The following is a 13,075-nucleotide window of genomic DNA, read 5'->3' on the forward strand; positions in this document are numbered from 1 at the left end:
ATTCCTTTTTACGTTACATTACTGAAATAAATGGACTATTGCACGATATTCTAATTTTTCGAGTTTCACCTGTATTGTAATAAAATGTAGATCAATGTCCTGTATGTGCCCTAAAGAAATACATCCCATGCAATATAATTGTATTGCCCCACTATTTGTGGAAGTCAAAGTAACATAAAATCATGCAAGGTATGCAAAATGATGGGGCCGATTTATTACAACTAGTGCAGGACAAGATGTGTTGCTGATTGGTTAATGTAATCTGTACTAGGTGCCGGAATGTAAAACTGCACCTGAAATAGCACTATTTGTTCTCTATCTATCTATCTATCTATCTATCTTCTATCTATCTCATATCTATCTATTATCTATCTATCTATTTATCTATCTATCTCATATCTATCTATTATCTATCTATCTATCTATCTATCTATCTATCTATCTATCTATCTATCTATCTTCTATCTATCTCATATCTATCTATTATCTATCTATCTATTTATCTATCTATCTATCCTTCTATCTATCCTTCTATCTATCTATCTATCTATCTATCTATCTATCTATCTATCTATCTATCTATCTATCTATCTATCTTCTATCTATCTCATATCTATCTATTATCTATCTATCTATTTATCTATCTATCTCATATCTATCTATTATCTATCTATCTATTTATCTATCTCATATCTATCTATTATCTATCTCATATCTATCTGTCCATCTACTTCTATCAAATCAAATAAGCTTTATTGGCAGGACTAAATACATTTTAGCATTGCCAAAGCAAGTGGGAAATAATTGGGTAAGTTTGGGTGATGGGGCATTTTTATAACATGTAAATGCTCCATATTAATCACATTACATGTAACTCTCCATCATGTGATGCATCTCTGTGTAGGGCAGTATATGGGTCAGCAGTGAGATTACTCATTGCTGAGGATACTGCTCATTTCTGCTTTACTTGAACTTTTAAACTTTACATTTTGTTTGAGAAATGCGACTCCTCTGTAAGTGATAAGGGTACTGTATTCCCTGGTGTAGCAGGGATCTGACTCCATATATTACTAGTGCTCATGTCTCTAATCCACAGAAATGGCCCAGTTTGTTGATCACCTTCAATATTTTAATATCAGTTCCAAAGCAGCTAAATCAACCCAATGTATTGTTATCATCTTATAGTATCCCCAAAAGCAGAATCCTAATCTTCTATGCCAGTGTGTAGAAGCCGAGAGAAGAAGTGCAGGGAAAAGCAGGGTGCAGGGAATGGCAGGGGGAAGTGTTCATAGTGAAAACTCTGCTCATTGTTATCTATGCATTCCTTGTATTGGAACTTAAAATCCAAGCAACAGTGAGAGACGTTTTTGTTGGGAGATGTGTTGTAAACTGTTATAGGACAGGGCTATAAAATGGGATTATAATAGCTCAAGTACCAATCAGCTTTCACCACAATCTAGTTGCAACTGAACGCATCCAAAACTATGGCCTGCTAATTAACACATTGACTAGTTGAACAGAGCTAATAAGTATCTGGTTGTGGTATGGTCAGCCGATATTTTTGGGGCTAAACATTTGATATATTGCAACATATGGCATTACAACTCTAGGTGCCCATGTGACACTATGGAGACCTGGGGTGTAGACATTCCTCCATCTAAACCAACTGGTGTGGACCCACTGTGTCACTGAATGGATTCGACTTAGGGCTACTCTTCAGACTGCTACCTAAATGGCTCCCCTGGTCTTCACACTTTCATCCATATACAGGGATCTGTCTGGTCTTTGCTGCAGGGGAACTACCACCGCTACCTATGTGAGTACTTTCCATTCAGTGACAGCTGAGACTCCGATGCGTGGCACTAAGGAGACAGGCGAAATCTTAGCCAATAGACAAGCTGAGGTCAGGGCAAGCAAAATACAGTAAATTTCATCCAGATAACAGACCAAAGGTCAGGGCAGGCACAACAAGTATAATAAGGTAAATGGGCAAAAGTCAAGAACATGAGATCAGACAGTAACAAACACCTTGGCAGGGTATAGCAAGCTAGGGAACCTTATTGCTTAGCACCTCCCCCCAGAGGAAGGCTAAACATTAGCCCTTTAATAGCCAGAGGGAGTGTGCACCCTAGAGGCAGATATAGGCATTGCAGGCGAGGAGTGAGAGGCTGCAGATGCAGCATGGAGTGAGTAGGCAGAATACTACACCGGCAGTCATGCCCACCAGGAAGGAGCAGAGGGATGCCGGCAGGTATAGACCACCAGGGAAACCAAAGCATGGTCAGGGAAACGAATGGTCCAACAGTGCCATGCATGTTTATTGCAATGGAGAGAGACCACCAAGCTGCTGCCACAGGTATCCTGTCTCCAGTGGGGGCAAAGGATCAAGAGTGGTGAAATCCAGTATATTGATCCCCTTTTCTACTGATATCTGCTGGGCTACCTCTTTACACATTACATCCTTCTCCAGCCTTAAAATAGTGTGTATTAGCAGCATAAGACCAAGTCTTTCTATCTGAAGTGTGTGTTCTCCTCCAGTCATCGTGTAAAGCTGTAAAAACGTAAGCTACAACTACCCCAGATCCATGATAAGGACTAATATTAGGGTCCCCAGTAAGGGAGTTCATTCAGATCCTGACCAATGGTGTCTTTATAACTCACATAGATGAATCCACCCAACTGTGGAACATGATTATTTGGAGCAGGTAAAAAGCTTTACAGGAGTACATGAATTTACCCAAAATCAGACAATACCCTGGTATCATACTGAGCCTGGTCAGCCGCTGATGCCCCCGGAGAATCTCTTGCATGTTGATAGAGCATGTCTCAGGAGAATATAATGACACCAGTGCGCAGCTCGGATTAACCCTTTCAATTTTCTAGTCTTATTTCAAAGCATGGCAGATGTCACATCAGTCCAGGCTCTTTGGTTTTAAAGTTGCACATGAGAAGTGACAGATTACTTCATTAATGGTACACAGTGTGGTTTCTGAGCCAGCTTTGTGTCTCCTCTTCAGTAACACGTTTAATAACCATGTTTCAGTTCCCTCTATGAAAACCGTCCTACATAATAACTGTAATGACTAACGGGATGACTAAAAGTCTTTGAAAGCTTAAAAATAATTTCCCCTAATACAACACGTCCTGTGTAATTGGATTACAGAGATCTCTGTTCTCTGTAATGGTAAATGTCCACCAGCCAGATGTCCACTTCTTAACATGGACCCTACAGTTATTTCCCCCAACCCCCTCATACACGTGGATGCTGGGCTAGGCCAAGCAAGCATTTGTTCTGAATGGGGAGAGGGGAATAAGCCAAACACCTCTGGGGGTGGCTTATCAAAAAGATGGAGTATATTGAAATCCAACATGCCTGACCCTTCTTTTCCCAAACATCTGCCATCTTGGCAGAGTTGGTATCCTCCCATATTGAAGGTAAAATTTATTTTTAAAGCAAACCCTGTTTATTCTGGTCCTGTAATCATACTCCCTTCTATCTGGCCCATAATTCTTACTAACTAACTAATATTTGGTAGTTTAGCAAGAAGTAGATTTACATAGAATCCATAGGCAAAACATTTTCTTGCAGAATTACTTAAAGGGCATCTGTCAGCAGATTTGTACCTATGGAACCGGCTGGCCTGTTACATGTGCTCTTGGCAGCTGAAGGCATCTGTGCTGGCCCCATGTTCATATGTGCCCGCATTGCTGAGAAAAATGATGTTTTAATATATGCAAATGAGCCTCTAGGACAGGGCTGGCCAACCTGTGGCTCTCCAGCTGTTGTAAAACTACAACTCCCACCATGCCCTGCTGTAGGTTGATAGCTGTAGGCAGACAGGGCATGCTGGGAGTTGTAGTTTTGCAACAGCTGGAGAGCCGCAGGTTGGCCATCCCTGCTCTAGGAGCAAAGAGGGTGTTGCTGTTACACCTAGAGGCTCAGCTCTCTGCAACTGCTGCACCCCCTGCACTTTGTTTGACAGGGCCAAGTTAATAAGAACTTTAGCTGAATCTCTGGAGAATTTAGTGCATGAGGAGACATGAAATACGGAGAGGATGGACAGGACAGACACTGGTAATGTGGGGCTGTGGTAATGGAGACTGCATACAAGTTCTGCTGCTTATTAGTCACACCTCACCCTCCTCTCATGTCTCCTCATGAACTCCATTACCACAGAGATTCACCTGTATTCAGGATCATGATTCCTGACAAGCAGAGCAGAGAGGAGGAATGGATGAGGCAGCTCTATGGCTCATTGTGGTGAAGTATCTTGTCCTCCTGTGTGATTAGGACAGGTTTTGTGTGTACTGAGGTTTTGTGTGTGGCCATTTTATTACTCCCAATGATTGCTCCCTAGGCAAAACGAGCCATTATAACTAATGAAAGATATTTGTGAATATATTTATTAATAAATAATATTTAAGTATTTTCATTTTTTTAATTCCTGGAGAACCCCTTTAAAGAGGTTGTCTGAGATCATTAAAAAAAATATATAGTAATGGTCCCAAATGCTGTAAAAATAAAAAAGATGACATACTGACCTCTTTCTTCCTTGCCGTTTCTCTCCACCACCGGTTGGTCTTTCTCCCGCTGTCTGTCTACAGGCTGCAGTGGTGAGGAGCAGGTTTATGGCTAGGCCCTGTCCTCAGCGTTATAACATTCATAAAATGTCTTACGCCTGCTCTGCACATCCATTCGGAGGTTTACACATCTGTGTTGACAGCAGCCTGTACATTGACAGTGTATTCTCTGTTAAACGAGTCTGTTTCTGCTGACAGATCTCATTGGCAGGCATTGGGACATAAATACGCAGGAGTCCAGGGTCATTATCTGCCCTCTGCTGCTGCCAAAGCTAGTATTTCCAGTAATAACATGACCTGAGGAAACTGTTATTTATGCAGTTATATAGTGCCTCTCAGGTTAGGCTGGACTTATCACCCAATTTCAACCAGTTACCAAGCTGCTGTTTTTGCCTCCTATAAAATCATTATATACAGTTTTACTGCCTTTCCATTACTGCAACATTTCTTTGATACTGCATACAAAGCATGGTTTCTGACAACTCGCTGTGACTGTGACTATCAAGCCTCGAGTAGATGCACTGAATAATCAGAGGTTGGGACGGACATATTACAGGCCATGGTGCTTAGATGTATGCTTATAGCATGGGTGCTTAGAGTATGGTCACCCATGGCAGGTTTGTTAAATACATTTCTCTGAATACTCTATACATTTAAATGGGTTTTGTAAAAGAAAAATTCTGCTGAAACAACCCCTTTGGGATATATGGAAAGAGTTTCAGTCTAAAACAATCTGCCACATGTGAACATACCCTTACTAAGTCTATCTCACATGTTGCTAAGCTGAAGGCTGGATTGGCATTAAGTATATTAAAGGGGTTGTGCCAAGTATGAAAGTTATCCCTTATTCATAGGATAAATAACTGATCAGTCTGGGACCCCCACCAATCCTGAGAACGGGGGTTCCATGTTCCCTTCCTGATGAGCCCCTGCCACGCCATCCATTCTTTATGGGACTGTTGGAAATAGCTGAGAACAGTGCTCAATTATTTCCGGCAGTCCCAGGGGTTGGACCCCTACTGAATACCGTATTTTTCGCCCTATAAGACGCATCGGCCCATAAGACAAGAAGATAGGTTTTTGAGGAGGAAAATAAGAAAAAAAATATTTTTAACCAAAAGGTGTGCTTTTGGTGGGCTTTGAACCAATGGTAGCCTGTGAATGACACTATTATGGGGGATCTGTGGATGACGCACTGTTATGGGGGATCTGTGGATGACACTATTATGGGGGATCTGTGGATGATGCACTGTTATGGGGGATCTGTGGATGGCACTGTTATGGGGGTCTGTGGATGGCACTGTTATGGGGGTCTGTGGCTGACACTGTTATGGGGTCTGTGGCTGACACTGTTATGGGGGTGTCTGTTGATGGCACTGTTATGGGGGCATCTGTGGATGACAGATAAATAGCATCTTATACTTCCACAGATCCCTCCTATAACAGTGTCAGCCACTGTGAATGACCCCCAATACAGGGGGTGGGGGCTGGCATCTACACTAGTTTTTTAATGGCAGCGGGGCCCCAGTGCAGTCATTGTATTCTATTGCACCGGGCCCCGCTCACTGTACTAATGGTATCTACGGTAACTGCAGGCAATGTTTAACTGTAAAATATGTTCGATCCAGCAGCCTGTACTTGCGACCATAGCAGGCAGGAGGCTGGGCGGGCAGGCGGGCACTGGCAGCGTAACTCACTACGTCACGTGCCCGCGCCACCTGCTTTATTCATAAAGTGGGCGGAGCAGGCATGTGATGTAGGAAGTTACGCTGCTAGTGCCCGCCCGCCCAGCCTCCTGCCTCCTGCCTGCTATGGTCATAAGTACAGGCTGCAGGATCTAACATATTCTATAGTTAAACATTGCCTGCAGTTACCGTAGATACCATTAGTACAGTGAGCGGGGCCCGGTGCAATAGAATACAGTGACTGCACCGGGCCCCGCTGCCATTACAAAACTAGATGCTGGCCCCCAGCCCCTCCTTCCTCCCTACTGATACACCGCCGGCCGTACTGTGCAGCATGCCGTCGGCAGTGCATCAGTGTAAACAGCAGAATTCGCCCCATAAGGGTACTTTCACACTAGCGTTTTTCTTTTCTGGCGCTGAGTTCCGTCCTAGGGGCTCAAATCCGGAAAAGAACTGATCAGTTTTATCCTAATGCATTCTGAATGGAGAGTAATCCGTTCAGGATGCATCAGGATGTCTTCACTTCAGTCTTTTTGACTGATCAGGCTTTTCAGAAAACCGTAGCATGTTGTATTTTTACCTCCGGCCAAAAATCCTGAACACTTTGACTGAACGCCGGATCCGGTATTTTTCCCATTGACTTGCATTGACGGCACATCCAGCGCCGTGTGTTCCGTCAAACCGGATCAGGCTTTTGCGTGTTAAACCTGAAAAATGTGAAAAAAAAGTTAAAGTCCATAAATGGCGGATCCGTTTTTTCCAATGCATTTTTTCATTGTGATCAAAATCCTGATCAGGATTCAAATGTAATCCGTTTTTACACGTTTTTCCGGATCCGGCGGGCTGTTCCGGTGTCGGAATTGAACACCGGATTTAAACAACGCTAGTGTGAAAGTAGCCTAAGACGCACTGCCATTTTCCTCCCACTTTTGGGGGGGGGAAGTGTGTCTTATAGGGCGAAAAATACGGTAGTTATTTATCCCTTATCCTGTGGTTAGGGGATAACTTTAATACTTGCCACAACCACTTTAATATCTCAAGAACAGTCCCCACATTTGGAATTGTCTGTCATTCAATTTTCATATTTGAGCATATAAAGTTGTTACATTGGATACATTAGTAAAAACCATTAAGGGCTCTTTCACACTTGCGTTCTTGTCTTCCGGCATAGAGTTCCGTCGTCGGGGCTCTATGCCGGAAGAATCCTGATCAGTTTTATCCTAATGCATTCTGAATGGAGAGAAATCCGTTCAGGATGCATCAGGATGTCTTCAGTTCCGGAACGGAACGTTTTTTGGCCGGAGAAAATACCGCAGCATGCTGCGCTTTTTGCTCCGGCCAAAAATCCCGAACACTTGCCGCAAGGCCGGATCCGGAATTAATGCCCATTGAAAGGCATTGATCCGGATCCGGCCTTAAGCTAAACGTCGTTTCGGCGCATTGCCGGACCCGACATTTAGCTTTTTCTGAATGGTTACCATGGCTGCCGGGACGCTAAAGTCCTGGCAGCCATGGTAAAGTGTAGCGGGGAGCGGGGGAGCAGTATACTTACCGTCCGTGCGGCTCCCGGGGCGCTCCAGAGTGACGTCAGGGCGCCCCAAGCGCATGGATCATGTGATCGCATGGATCACGTCATCCATGCGCATGGGGCGCTCTGACGTCATTCTGGAGCGCCCCGGGAGCCGCACGGACTGTAAGTATACCGCTCCCCACTACTACTATGGCAACCAGGACTTTAATAGCGTCCTGGGTGCCATAGTAACACTGAACGCATTTGGAAGACGGTTCCGTCTTCAAATGCTTTCAGTACACTTGCGTTTTTCCGGATCCGGCGTGTAATTCCGGCAAGTGGAGTACACGCCGGATCCGGACAACGCAAGTGTGAAAGAGGCCTAAGTTTGCTATATTGTATAATTAAGATATGGTTTCTGCATGTTCTAAGTGCCACTGGCAGAAGATTGTATTATGCAGCCAAAAGTAAGAAAAAAATTTAATTCTCTGCAGCGGCAATAAGTATAAAACCTTTTCATGCATGATCTGATCTCTTGTTTCTTCATATGCACATCGGGTCTAGATTAGAGAAGAGTTAGTTTATCATATCAGTGACAATCCATGCAATATCGGGAATGTTCTACCTTACTATATCTCCTTCTTGTCACAGATTTCACTGTTCCACGGCAATGTATTTTATACAGGGAATGTAATGGTCATTTACTGAATTAAGTATAAGACATCTATCAAAAGCCATAAAACTCGTGCTTTCATCTTTCACTCCAGTAGTAAATCCTCAGTGTCCTAGTAGTAGAGTTACATCAAACAGTAGATCGAGCATTTGTCCACGTATAGCAGGCCAGGAATAACCAGGGGACCCAAGGCATTTTCACTGAAACCAGTTTGAGGATGGATAAATGGGGCTCTGAAAAGGTCATATCTTGGGTCCATTATAATGTAAGAAACTAAGTGTCCCTTTGTTTAAAAGACTTCCCTTCTTTCAAGTTTCCAGATCAAGATGAGAAGATTGCAAGGAAATGAGACATATACTCAAGCTTCAGTCATTCAGATCAGTTTGATAGCTCTGAGATCCCAGAATACAGAGTTCTTTCTATATCAAGTATAGTTTTCACAATTAAAGGGAACCTGTCATCAACTTTACGGTGACCTCACTGAGGGCAGTATGAAGTAGTGACAGAAATGCTGATCTCAGCGGTGTGTCACTCATGAGCTAAAAGTAAGTGGTTGCTGAGAACCAGCCTCATAATCATTGCAGCCCAGGCCTTGAAAAGAGTCACATCTACCTGAGAAGAGTCAGTTATTCATAATCTCCTGCTCTCCCGTCCATCTGCTGATGACTGGCAGTTCTCTCCTAGACAGACAGGGAGAAAACTAGGTAGAAGACTGTCAGTCATCAGCAGGTGGGTGAGAGTACAGGAGATCATGAATAACCATGACTTCTCAGGTGGCCGGGACTCTTTGCCAGGCCCAGTCTGCAATGACTGTGATCTTGGTTCTTGGCAACCACTTACTTTTAACTTATAAATGACAGATCCCTTAAAAATAACTCACCTGTCTCTACTTTATGCTGCCGTTAGTATGGGTAGCATAAAGTTGATGACAGGTTCCCTTTAAGGGGAAAATTTGCCTCATTTTCTGGCAAGTTATGGGTTAAATTTTGACTATAGTGTTGAATTAATTTATTCAGTGGGGTGTTCGATTGGCTTCCTTTTAATTGTGATGGCCATACATTTTAGATAGCTGTTCTAAAAGGAGAGGGCAGATTAAGCTGCTTCCAGCTGAAGGATCAAGCATGTTGATATCTAACTGCCTAACCTTTTTCTCTCCCTACGAAAGATATCAGAAGGCTCATAAATGCATTAGATGATCCGACTGAAAATGGCGGCATTGGCCATCATTCTTCTAATGTGTGTGCCCTAGTGTATTCAAGCAAGCCACAGCTTGTAGGAATATTATTATAGCAGCCATGTTAGGTGCCCTAGGGACAACCTCTGCAGGATACTTGGGTACTGTGTAAACAGGTGTTAAAGGGTGAGTACCATGTGTTAGTAAAACTGCTAGCTGTACTTGAAACATCACATGTTAGGAAATTCAAGAAAACTTGACTCTCATAACTCAACCCTCCTAAGATTTGTTATTACATCATAAATGCCTGTGTTAATATTGGAAATAGCCTTTATTAGCTTTAGTATGTTAACCAAGATGTGGATAGAATCATCCCAGAGACACAAGGTCGAAGTAAGGTTATGTCCCACAGTACCCTCCACCGAAATTACATCAGCGAAAGCAAATGTGTTCCATGTGTTTTAAGGCTGAAAACGAGTAAATCAACATACTGTCAGGCTGTTATTACACTCTGTGACATGCACATTCAACGTACGTCTTATGCCTTAAGTAAAGACATCGGAAATCTATCTCATTACATAATGACATCATTTTGTACTTTATGGGTCTTAAAGATGGGAAGACTACACGAACCAGGATTAGATGTATGTATTATGTATGTATACCCCTTTTCATATGTACAGCGCTATGGAATGAATGGCGCTTTAATAATAAATAATAATTAGCTAATAAAATGTCAATGGCGGACTATTAGTACTGCTTTACACCTCTGCTTAATATTAATAATAATAATAATAATATTTATTTATATAGCGCCTCCATATTCCACAGCGCGTTATAATTCAGAGGGTTCATGTACAAAACAAAAGACATCACAACATAACTGGCTAATATACAACTGAAACACTAGGAGTGAGGGTCCTGCTCAAGAGCTTACAATCTATGAGGAAGTGGGGGTGACACAAAAAGTAGTTGATTGTGATAAGTAGTGATTGAGCCATTTTGGACTGAAAGCAGTGGTGTAGGCCGATCTACATCGGGTGTGTGGACTGTTAGAAGATCTAATTCAGGTCTGAGGAGTTGGGGGAACTAAGGGAACAGTCAGTTTAGGAAGCTTGATAAGCCTGCCTGAAAAGATGGGTTTCTAAGGCACGTTTGAAGGTAGGGATGTTGGGAATTGACCTGATTTTCACATCATTGCAGAGAGTAGGTGCAGCTCCAGAAAAAGAGAGAAAGAGGTCCGAATTATGGAGGATTTTAATCTTAGATCACTAACAGAACAGAGAGCACGAGCAGGGTAGTAGATGGAAATGAGGGAAGAGATATATGGAGGTGCAGCACTGTGGAGAGCTTTGTGGGTGAGTACTGTATTCTGTGGTTTTTGTTTCTGCTTAGACTAACTTAAAAGGAGCATTAGGAATACTTGATGTGGTCACTTTTAAAGCAGATAAGTTAGTAGTTTTATTGTTTTTTGTGCTAAGAAACATCATTTCAATTGATCTTTAATGCAAACTTTTCCTCAAATTTTTCCTCTACAGCTTTCACTTTCAGTGTATCTATGTATCTCTGAAATCCTGACAGCTCATAAACACTTAAGCTAAGTTCTTATCAAACTGACAAGAATTTATCTCAAAAGCTGTTAGGAAAGTACAAATAAGATCTATAGATTGAGCCCTCAGAGCAGTTCCCTGACAGATTTCCTGTGAATGGTTACAGCGTTATTCATAGTATGCACACAGAAAAACAGCTTTTAGGTATATAAGAGGTGTTTCCATGATTTGCGAATAAAGATTTCATTATTGCCCAAAGCATCCAATACTCTTTTGACAGGACTGTTTTAAAACTACAAGCTGTAGTGTGGTTAATTACTATGGATAGCAGTTACATTTTGCCATTGAAAAATGTGAAAAGGCAAAAAAATTGTCAGAAAAAAAACCTTCTTGGCCTCAAGTGGTACTCAGACAGGTTCAGCAACTATTTCTGTGTATTCACATATGCCTCCTTAATATTTGTTTCAAGTATCCAAACCATTGTTGAAGTGATCATCAGTTTCTGTTAAAGGGGTTGTCTCTTCTTGCGGTCAAGGCTAGACCACCAAGTGACTGGGAAACGTCAGAGCAGGTGGGCGCTCTGCTGTATCAGTAGCTCCCACTGCAGTACATGGGAGCTATGGAAACAGTGTAGCACCACAAGCAGGGCGGATTGGCCATAGACCTCACGGTGGCCAGTGGAAGTTTTTGGGGATGTATTTTGTGCTGCTGGTAGTATTTTGTGATAGACTGTGGTATTTGGCTCTGTTAGGGGTGGTATAATGTGCCACAATATGGTATTGCTGGCCCTGCCTCCCATCAATTTGGACCCGATTACAAAACGGGGCCACTTTATGTTCCCAGTCCGCCCCTGACTACAACTATGCTGTTTCCCCAGAGCGCTTGCCCGTACCGTTGTTTTCCGGCCACCTGGTGGTCAGGGCTTATTTTCATTCATCTCACTGCTATTTCTGACGGTCCCATAGCGGTCAATGGAGATGTGGCTGCACATGTGTGATGTGCTGTTCTTCACTTTGGGGGACCTGTTCTGGAGATAGGAGTGGATCCCAGAGGTGGGACCCACCCCTATCTGACATTGATGGCATATTCTAGTGATGGGTCAACGCCTTTTAAACAGTGGGTGAGATCATTCCAAAAAGTCTTCATGAAACTATTAATTTGGACCATTTATTATATGGAAAAGCTACTTGTCACATACATGACCTCTATATTTTTGGAAATGCAAAACAAATCAGTTGTTGAAAAATTAGACAACAACCTTGTATAAACCACTTTAGGTTTATTTTTAATTAAAAAAAGATGATATATGAATAACATTAGTTTCCTTGTGCAATCTAATTAAAGTATACAATTGCAATACTCAATAGGAAAAAAACCACAATAGCTCGTATAGATTTATCTTCCTCTAAACTTGTCCAATAAGATAAAATAAACTAAACTAAGACAAATGGTTCCTTGGGGACCTTATCGGCTGAATCCCACACATCATTTGGTCTAGTAATTTTGACTAAATTAAAAGTAATAACACAGCTGCATAATAAAAAGCCTTCACACCGATCACAGTGATCTGAAAACAGTAATATAAAACGTAGTCGAAATAAATCCTGGAGAACAACAATAATGGTCTGGATTTCTCCTCTTAAAGTAATGTTTCATTCTAGTGGACAAGATTAGAAATGAGGTGTTAGCCCTACCTAATACCAAATCCACCATATATTATAAAGAACGTGATGAAAATAACATTCGACAGTCAATTCATCAACTTCTCTCTGGGGCTGTCATTTGTATTTAGTCAAGTCGTGCAAATTATGCAGATACTGTACTTATAAAACAGCATGATAGAATAGGCATAGTCTCAGTGATCATCATACAGTGGGATCCTAGCTTATCTTGGCTGTTTTC

General features: G+C 42.1%; 1 protein-coding gene across 3 annotated transcripts in view; it reads left to right on the forward strand.

The window, feature by feature from the left end:
• The window catches only part of MET (MET proto-oncogene, receptor tyrosine kinase), a 137,209-nt gene that overhangs the window by 40,520 nt on the left and 83,614 nt on the right, over positions 1-13,075 (forward strand). The gene's annotated exons all lie outside the window — the stretch shown is intronic.

The sequence above is a fragment of the Bufo bufo genome, chromosome 1 (genome assembly GCF_905171765.1).
Source record: "Bufo bufo chromosome 1, aBufBuf1.1, whole genome shotgun sequence".
In the NCBI taxonomy this organism is placed as follows: domain Eukaryota; kingdom Metazoa; phylum Chordata; class Amphibia; order Anura; family Bufonidae; genus Bufo; species Bufo bufo.